The sequence below is a fragment of the Furipterus horrens genome, unplaced genomic scaffold (genome assembly GCF_987537825.1).
Source record: "Furipterus horrens unplaced genomic scaffold, mFurHor1.1.pri manual_scaffold_2, whole genome shotgun sequence".
NCBI classification, from domain to species: domain Eukaryota; kingdom Metazoa; phylum Chordata; class Mammalia; order Chiroptera; family Furipteridae; genus Furipterus; species Furipterus horrens.
The window spans coordinates 3,633,436-3,643,799 of NW_028327172.1; the positions used below are offsets into that span (position 1 = coordinate 3,633,436).

The 10,364-nt window shown below is 45.8% G+C and overlaps 1 long non-coding RNA gene across 1 annotated transcript; it reads right to left on the reverse strand.

Annotated features, from left to right (window-relative positions):
* Positions 1–4,711: 4,711 nt before the first annotated feature.
* Positions 4,712–8,070, reverse strand: LOC150017395 (uncharacterized). The gene is made up of 3 exons (XR_016507232.1): positions 7,965–8,070; positions 6,861–6,958; positions 4,712–5,058 (listed from the first exon to the last, which is right to left on the reverse strand). It is a non-coding gene; the product is annotated as an uncharacterized LOC150017395 (long non-coding RNA).
* Between the last annotated feature and the right edge of the window lie 2,294 nt (positions 8,071–10,364).

Genomic DNA, 10,364 nt, shown 5'->3' on the forward strand with positions numbered 1-10,364 from the left:
CAATTTTCTGGTAGTTCTGATTGCTTTTTGTTTTGAGGCAGATGTAATCCTTCTTATGGTTGTGCAAGAAGGCAAAGTCTGTCTACCTATGCCTCCATCTTGGCTGGAAGTCCCTCAAGTTCAATTTGGGTATTTAAAAATATTTTTGATGTTTCTACTTAATATTCTTAATCTTTCCTTTAGTTTCATTAGTATATGGAATAGAGTTACAATAACTATTTTATTGTCTTTGTCTACTGAATCTATCGTTTGTGTTATTTCTGGTTCAGTTTTAATTGGTTGAATTTTTCCTCATTATAGCTCAGAGGTTCTTCCTTCTTTGCATACTTGGAAACTTATTCTGGATGCCGTACACCATTGTGATAATTTTTAAAAATAATTTTACTTTGCTGTGTGATATTTTGGGGTTCATATAAGAATTCTTGAACTTCGTTCTGGGGCAAAATAGCCTGGTTCTTTCTAGTCTTGCTTTGTTGGGTGGAACCAGAGCAGTTTTTAGTATAGGGCTGATTTTCCCCACTACTGAGTACCTTACCCAAAAAATCTCTAAGATTTCCACTCTGGCTAGTGGAGCAGGAACTCTCTTCCTGACCCTGTGGAAGCTCTTGTGATCATTCCCTCTGATCCTTTGAGTGTTTCTTTTCCTGGCCTCAGCCTTTTCCTCACAGGCTCACACTGATTGTTACTCTATTAATTGTGTCTCAAGGGCTTGCAGATCTCCAGAGCACAGTCTCCTCTCACCCCTTCCCCCCCTCCCCCTCCCCCTCCCTCCTTCTCCCTCTTTTGCTCCTTGTGCCCCCCTTCCTCCCCCTCCCCCTCCCCCTCCCCCTCCCAGTACTCTGTTGCCCTGTGAACTCTGCTCTGAGCCTTCCAGACGCCCAGCTCTGTCTCCTCCACTCAGGGCGGCTGCCCAGCTATGCCTGGGTTCCTCCTTCTTGCGCCGCAGACGGGAACTCCCTTCAGACAGCAAGATGGTGCAGTTGTCAGGGCCTGTCTCCTTCCTGTCTCTCCCTCCAGGATCCTGCTTACAGACAGGAACAACAAAGCTGGTACTGCTTACAATAGCTCCCCAAACCTTTAAGTGCTGAAATGTAAATCTAACAAAGTATGTATAGGGCCTATAAACTGAAAACTACAAAATGCTGATGGAAGGAATCAAATATAACACAAATAACAGAGAGACACCCTGTGCCCATGGTTTGGAAGACTTGACATGTAGAGTCAGGAGGACAATGCCCTCCAAACCAATCTATAGATTTCATCCCATCCCAGTCAAAGTCCCAGCAGGACATTTCTGTAGAGATCCACAATTTGTAAGGAAGAACAAAGAAATTAGAATAACCAAAACATATTTGAAAAAGAACAAAGTTGGAAAACTCATACACTTTCTGGATTTTTAACAAAGATGAAACACAAGTTAATGTAAAAAGAACAATCTTCCGAGAAATGGCACTGGAACAAGTGGACATCCATGTGTGAGAGAGAGAGAGTCCTTGACACCTTACGTAAAAACTAACCAAATATGAAGCACGGAGTTAAATGTGAAACATAAAGCTATAAAACTCTTAGAAGAAAACATAGAAAAAAATCTTTATGATCTTAGGTTAAGCAAAGAATTCTTAGATGTGACACTAAAACATGATCCTTAAAAGAAAAAAAAATTGACAAATTGGACCTCATTTAAAAAAACACACACAATAACTTTTGCTCTGGAAAAAAAAAAAAAAAAAAAAAAAACCTGTTAAGAGAATTAGGAGATAAGACATAGGCAGGGGGGGAAATTTATAAATCACCTATGAAAAAAGGAGTTGTATTTAGAATATATAAAGAATTCTTAAAATGCAATAATAAGAAAACCATCAAATTTAAAAGTGGTTGAAAGATTTGAGCAGAGACTTCGATGAGAAGGCATAAAAATGGCCTGGCTGGTGTGGCTCAGTGGATTGAGTGCCGGCCTGTGAACCAAAAGGTTGTTGGTTCAATTCCCAGTCAGGGCACATGCCTGGGTTGTGGGCCAGGGCCCTGGTTGGAAGTGCACAAGAGGCAACCACACATTGATGTTTCTCTCCCTCTCTTTCCCCCTTCCTTCCTCTCTCTCTAAAAATAAATTTTAAAAAAGAAGCCATAAAAATGGCAAATAAGTCCATGAAAAAAATGCTCAACATCATTCACTAGTCACTAGGGAGATGCAAAGGAAAGCCACAAGCTACCTGACTCTGGGCCCATTAGAACGGCTAATGTGAAAAAGACTGCCCATCCCCGGTGCGGATGAGGGTGTGGAGAAGCTGTGTCTCACACACGGCTGGCGTGCAAAATGGTATGACATCTGAAAAGTGGGCAGTTTCTTATAAAATTAAAAATAGATTACTTGGCCCAGCAATACCTCTTCTGGTTATTCTACCCAAGAGAGATGAAAAGTTACATTCACACCAAACCCATTCAAATGTCCTTCAACAGGAGAATGGATCATACAATGGATGGCTACTCAGCAAGGTAAGAAACCACCTGCTGAAGCCACGCCAACAGGAAAAGCTCTCAGAGCATCTTGCTGCATGTCATTAAGCTTATATGGCATTCTAGAAAAAGGTGGAGAACAGATAGATCACTGACTTCTGGGGCTCAGGGGACGGTTTGACTAAAAAGCGGCGGCATGAGGAAATTTGGGACTTTTCAATAGTCTCACTGAGTTGGTCGTTACCCAAATCTATGCTAAAACTCATAGAAGTGTATATGACCCTCCCAAAAAAACTGCATCTAATTCAAAAAACTCAGCTATGCATTAGAAATGTTTCTGTTGCCCTGGCTGGTGTGGCTCAGTGGATTCAGTGTCAGCTTGTGGGTCAAGGGGTTGCTGGTTCGATTCCCAGTCAGGGCACAGGCCTGGGTTGCAGGCCAGGTCCCCGGTTGGGAGCACGTGAGAGGCAACCACACATGGATGCTTCTCTTCCTTTCTTTCTCCCTCCCTTCCCCTCTCTCTAAAAATAAATAAATAAAATCTTTTTTAAAAAACCGATTTTTGTTGTATTTGATCCCGCATTTCCAGCTGTTGTCTTACTCTGCCTTCTTGCCTCAGCTACTTCCTGAAACTTTGAACTCTACCTCCTGGGCCCTCTTCCTCCCTCCAGTCCAGCTGCCCGTCCCCAAGTCCACACCCTGGGTCTTCTCCACCTCCCAAATCTGCCTTCCCTCTGACAAGCCAGTCTCTAAACCAGCAATTTTCAGCCTTTTTCATCCCCTGGCACACGCATAAACTAATTACTGAAATCCTCCTCTATTACATTTTTTGCCAATCTGACAAAAAGTAGGGATACATTTGATTGATGTACCAAAAAGTAATAGTTATGACCTACCCTTGTTGCTCCAAAGTGACTTTTTAAAAAAATCAGATGCCTATGCTTGTAGATAACGATTTCTGGTACCAAGAATTAACCAATCAGACGCAACTTCTTGTGCAATGTGACCAATAAGATGCAACCCTGTGATATGACCTGTATGTTTACAGTTGAAGACAGCGCATTCACACCGCAAGGCTATTGCTGTGTCATGTTTTTGTTTGATAGTATAAGGGAAAAGAGGTCAGTGCCCTCTGACTAAATGGTCAGGTATTGACTGTTTTAAAAATTCTGGCAGCACAACAGCTGAAAATCGCTGCCCTAAGCCATGCACATGGGTGACGTGTCCCACAGAGGGCAGTTGGCAACGCCTGGAGACCTTTGGGGTTGTCATGACTGGGACGGGTTGGGTAGCGACTAGTGATGCTGCTAAACATCCTATAATACTCAGGATGGCACCTGTGCCTAAGACTCATTTAGCTGCAGATGCCGAGGGAGTCGAGATTGAGAGAAGCTGCTGGAGCCTGTCCTTCCTCCTTGCTTCACCTTCGTGTCATAGACCCCCCAGCGGCCGGATCAGCCTAACCCTAACCTGCTCCCCTGCTCTGGTCTTCCTGCCTCTCCAGCTTGCAGCCCGTGGTCCGTCCCCTCATCTGCTCCTTGGTGAATATTCCCATCTGAGTCAAGACTCTCTTCATGATGCGGAACGTGAGGCAGATCAAAACAGGCGGGGTAACAGGAGACTCGACTGGAACAACGCAAAGGCTAACAATAATGGCTGAATGGAAGCTGACATTCATGGAGCACTTACACGGACGGCCCCCAATCTTCACAGTCAGCCTCTGAGGTAGGTGTCACACTCACCCGTTTTACAGATGCCATAGGGACCCCAGGGCGGGGAAGAGCCACGAGGCTGCCCAGAGTTTGGAACAGGTAACTAGGAAGACATAGCATGCAAAGGGGCTGTTCTCCGAGCTCTGTCTATGACCTTCTCTAAAGCTGCTCTCTGCTCTCTGCCCTCTGTCACCAGCTTGTCCCACTTATCCTGGAACATAGCTTCAGGCAGCCTGCTGAGGGCTGCCTGGCTTCCATGACCCTAATCCAGGAGGCCAGCAGGATGCAAATGGCATTTCTCATTGGCAAATTCAAATCCTCTGTTTGGTTGTTTTTTCACATTAAAAAGATTTTTTAGAAGAGTTTTACATCTACAGAAAAATTGAGCAGATGGTTCAGAGTTCCCCCATACACGCCCCACTGGGTCCCCAACAGTTCCCCTCTTAGTAACATCCTATATTCGTGTGATACATTTGTTCCACTTAATAGACCAAGACTGATACGTTTGTTGTTTTTTTCTTTTTTCTCTTATTGATTCTAGAGAGGGAAGGGAGGGAGAAAGAGACGGACAGAAATGTGATGTGAGAAACATCTGATCTGGTCCCTCCTGCACCAGCCCAGGCACGTGCCCTGACCAGGAAACGAACCAGCACCGTTTAGGTTTGCAGGACAACGCGCCCAACCGACTGAGCCACACCAGCCAGGGCAATGCATTTTATTACCCGAAGTCCATAGTTCACACCAAGTTTCAGTCTTTGTGTTATATCCACTGTTATGATATATTATGGAGCTGTTCTAGGCCCGAGAGAGAAGTACCCTGTGTTTATTCTTTTAGTTTGCCATTCCCTAAATGACATGTGATGTTGGGGAGTATTCCTTTCTCTTCTATTTTCTGAAAAGAAAAAAAAAGTTTGTATAAGACATTTTCTTTCTTCCTTAAATTTAAATACATAGTAGAATTGACCCATGAAGCCACCTGGGCCTAGAGGGTTTTATTTTATTTGTGTGTGTGCGTGTGCGTGTGTGCGTGTGTGTGTGAACGTTTTTCATAATGAATTAATTTACTCTGACAGATTTGGGGCTATTCAAAATTTTGTTTTTTCTTTCCTCAGTTGTAGTATTTTGTCTTTTGATAAATATGCTCATTTTGTCTAACTTTTCAAATGTATCAAAATTAACTTCTTATACTATTTTTGTATATGATTTGTATTCCAAATAAATAAGATTGCTTAGAATTCAATCATAAGAGAAAAAGCTCAGTTAAAAATTGGCAAAATATTTGAAAAGACACTTTGCCAAAGGGAGATATACAAGTGGACAATAAGCAAGTAAAGAAATGCTTAACATTCTTCATCGTAAGAGAAATGCAGATTATAACCCCAAGGTGATAATATCACACACACCCCTGGAATGGCTAAACTTAAAGAGACACAGAGCACCAAATGCTACAGAAGATGTGAAGCAAACAGAACCCTGTACGCTGCCGGTGGGAATGTGTGGTGCTGCAGCCACTGTGGAAAAGGTCTGGCAGTTTCTTATAGTTAGACACACACCTACTGTTTAACCCAGCTGTTCTACCCCTAGATGGTTACCCAAGAGGACTGAAAATATTTGACCAAGAGGACTGAAAATATTTGACCACAAGAAGACTTGCATGCATATGTTCATAGCAGCTTTAGTCACAATAACCCCAAGCTGAAAACAATCCAAAAGTCCGCCACAAGAGAACAGACAAGTCATGGGATTTATCCGCCGTGTCCATATAATGGGACACTTCTCAGCAATCAAAATGAGTGAACTGGCGCATCCTGCCACCTGAATGAATCACAAAAACATGATGCTTCCATTCTATGAAGTCCAAGAACTGGCCTATGGCTGCCTCTGCGAGAAGACAGTGGGAAGAGAAGGGAGAGAACTTTCTGGGGGTGGTAGAAATATTCTGTATCTTGATAGGTGGTGGGTCACACGAATATATCAATTTGTCAAGGCTGAATTATTTTTTTGTACACTTAACTTTGAGAATTTCAATATATGTAAATTTTGCCTTAAAAAAATGAGCTGCATTTAAACATTGCAGTCCCATGAGTAGGGAAAAGGTTTGCCTTCCAGGTGGACTGGGTTAATCATCTTGAAGCTGCCTTCTGTGTATTTCAGATGTGAGCAAACGCGTGTCTCCATTGAGGTTAATGGGAATCAGGTCTCTCACTGTTGGGGAAGGGAGTCATAAATATGGAGAGGGAGAAACTAGGTGAACCGGTGATGTTGGATTGGAATTGGATTGAAATTTGTGTTTACACATAGCTAGATATAGAAAGATAAATGTAAATGTATTTATAGATATATATACACATGCAAACGTGTATATTATATACTTATGCGCGCGTACACACACACACACACACACACAGGTTAGATCAGTACCCGACAGTAGCCCTGGGAACACATCACACCCAGAGCGTGGCTCTGCTAAAAGGAAACATTGCTCCTTAGAGAACCGACTGATCATGGGGCTGGGGTTCAAAGAACAAGGGAGAGCTATAAAAAATGAACAGAGCCAGTTTTAAGAGGTTCCCACTGGACCAATCTGGGGCCATTTGGGCAGCAAAATAAATAATGATGTAGGGAGTTGAATGCTGACTCCCCAAAAGATGTGTCCACATCCTAATCCATGGAACCCTCAAAATGTGACCTTACGGGGAGGAAGGATCTTTGCAGATATAGTTATATGTTCAGGACCTTGAGATAAAATCGTTCTGGATGAGTTGGGTGGGTGCTAAATCCAGTGGCAAGTGCTGTAAGAGAGAAGAGTGGGGAATTTGACACAGATACAGAGGGAAGACCATGTGAAGACAGGGGACAGAGACTGGAGGGATGTGGCCACAAGCCAAGGGAAGCTGGAGCCACCAGCAGCTGGAGAAGGTGAGAAGGGACCCTCCCCCTAGAACCTCCAGAGGGAGCAAAGACCTGCGACTTCTTGACTTTGGACATCTGGCCTCCAGGACCATGGGAGAATAACTTTCTGCTGTTTTAAGATACAGGAAACTAATACAAAGGAGGACACAGCCACCTCCCTCCGGGCTGAGCCTTTTCAGGCTTGAGTGACTTTGTTACTTGGTTTAAGGCCCTTGGTAAAGAGGCAGACCCTGTGGGAACCTGTGCCTGGGGTCAGGCTGGCATGAGATCCGGTACAACAAGTTCTGCCGTCAGAGGCTCAGACGCAGGATTCCAGGCTGGGGCCAGCACGTGGCTGCCTGTGGCACTGGGAGGGACCTGTGCCTGGCCTGTGGAGCCACCGCACCCCAACCCTCCAGGCGCTCGGTTGCCCACTTCACCCTCAGGATCCATCTGCATGTCCACCCAGCCTTGTTCTCAGAGACCTCCATCTCTCCAGCAAGTTCCCACCGATCTCCCCAGCTGTCTCCAAACTGAGCTCTTGTCTGAGCTGGAGTTACCAGTGGGTCCCTTCTCCTGAGGGTCCCCGCCAAGACCTGGGCACCACAGTGGGTGAGGCCTGGGGACCAGGGAGTGAATTTTGTGCCTGCGAATTATGGGGACAAAGGAATAAAGATTCTGATTTTGGTAGTTTATCCTTTCAGCTGGCTCACTGGGGACTTGTCACAATTTTTCTGACTCACAGGCAACAATGGTCATGGAGACAGAATGAACAAACCCCCCACCCCCCGTCCCCTTGGAGAGTCAACTCCCTCCCCAACCCTTAGGCCTTCTTGAAACTCTAGGGGCCCCCTCCTCTGAAACCAGGGTCTTCACCACGAATGCCACGGCCAACACCCCAGTCACCTTCTCTGCCTGGCCACCCAGAATGCTCTAGAGGACTCATCTTCACGTCTGACGCAGGAAACACCACCCCTAGGAATTTACCAGGGACAAGCCAACAGTCCACAGTGTAGCTGGAAGGAGAGACAAGGAAATTCAGGGTGATGAGACAGAGCCAAAAGCCGATTCCATGGGAAGCACATACATCTGGCCAGACAAGACCAAGGTCAACTTAGAACTGGCTGCAGGCTTCCAGGCCAGTGCAGGCCGGAGAGTGGCTGGGAGGCTGTCCTGATGGTAGAAATTTCCATCGAGTCCATTAGAAGCAGGAGCAGGGTTTCCTCCTTCTTCAAACAAAACACAGCACTAAGTGGCACGGACAGCGCCCAGGTGCGGGAGCAAGAGCCTTCCGGTCCCTCGCCTGCACCTTGAAACAGGGACCTGCACTTGGGGATGAACCTGGATCGTTCCCAGAAGCAATGTCTGGGAAACACTCAAGGAGAAACCACTGTGCAAGATTTACTTGACCACAAGACCAGCCATGGAAATGTCGGAGACATTTTCTTTGAGCAGTTCAATTCACTTTTTCCCCCCATTCCTCGCCCCCTTTTTTGGGGCGTGTAATTGAGTGTGCAGAACTTAGACTCACAGTTTGCAAGTTTGCAGAAGGGACGCACCTGGGTAAGCCACCTCAATACAGGATATATATATATTTTCCATTTCCTTTCTTTATTTTTTATTTTTTTTAAAAGATTAATTTTTAATTTATTTTTAGAGAGAGGGGGAGGGAGAAAGAGAGAAACATCCATGTGTCAGAGAAACATCAACCTTTTGCCTCTCAAACTCCCCCAACCAGGGACCTGGACTAAAACCCAGGAGTGTGCCCTGACCGGGTATCGAACCAGCGACGTTTTGGTCTGTAGGACGATGCCCAACCCACTGAGCCACACCACCCAGGGCAAAGACACAGGATGTTTCCATCACACCAGAGAGTTTCTCATATCCCCACTTAGGCCCCCTGCCCAGAGGCAAGTGACTCTTCAGGTTTCAATCTAGATTTTTTTGTTGTTGCTCTAAGACAGTGATTTTCAACCCGTGTGTCACATGAGCTTGTAAAACATGCACCACCTGACTATTCAGTCAGGGCCACTGACCTCTTTTCCCTTAGATTGTCAAATTAAAACAAAAAACAAAAAAAACGGGACAACACAACAACAGCTATATGGTATAAAGGAATCAAAATTATACCTATTTTTTGCCAGATCAGCACAACGATATTTTCTGGCGCGCCGCAGGTTTCAGTAACTGGATTATGAGAGCCGAGATGAGGAAGGTCGGAAGCGCTGCGCTAAGACATCGTAGGTTTGGAATCGAACGATTTGTTCTCCATGGTTTCTGGTTTCTTTCACCTCAGCATGATGTTTTTGAAATTTGCCCATGTTGTTGCTTGTAACGGTAGCTCATCCCTTATTATTTCTGAGTAGGATTTCATCCAGTGGATAGACCACAATTTGTATAGCCTTCCTCTCGTTGATTGGTATTCAAGTTGGTTCCAGTTTGGAGCTATTCTCAGTGGAGCTGCCACAAATATCTTTGAAGGAAGGAAGGAAGGAAGGAGGGAGGGAAGGAAAAAGGGAGGAAGAAAGGAAGGAAAGAAGGAAGGAAGGAAGGAGGGAGGGAAGGAAGGGAGGAAGGAAGGAAGGAAGGAAGGAAAGAAGGAGGGAAGGAAGGAGGGAAGGAAGGAAGGAAGGAGGGAAGGAAGGGAGGAAGGAAGGAAGGGAGGAAGGAAGGGAGGGAGGGAGGGAGGAAGGGAGGGAGGGAGGAAGGGAGGAAGGAAGGGAGGGAGGGAGGGAGGAAGGGAGGGAGGGAGGGAGGAAGGGAGGGAGGGAGGGAGGAAGGGAGGGAGGGAGGAAGGGAGGAAGGGAGGGAGGGAGGGAGGGAGGAAGGGAGGGAGGGAGGGAGGAAGGGAGGGAGGGAGGGAGGAAGGGAGGGAGGGAAGGGAGGAAGGAAGGGAGGGAGGGAGGGAGGAAGGAAGAGGGGCAGGGGTGGGGCAGCGGGAGGGGGAGGGGCCAGAAGAGGGGGAGGGCTGGGGGAGAGGAGAGACAGGAACAGAAACCTAGTCAACAAAACAGAAACCCGTTAAGTCCGTACTGGCATACATCCATTAACACATCAAAAGTTTGGTAAGGAATGGGATCTTTACATCCTCTCAAAGTCCCTTCATCAAGTGACCCAAGGGAACATCATCATGGGAAAAACTGAATCCTTCGCCACCTGATAAGGCACAATGAGAAGAACCCAGACTCACTTCGGTGACATTCTTGCCAAAGATACTTGACCTTAATCTAATCGTGAGGAGCCATCAGAAAAACTTCAATTGAGGGACATACAACAAAATAAAGGGCCTGTAACCTTTGGGAGGGC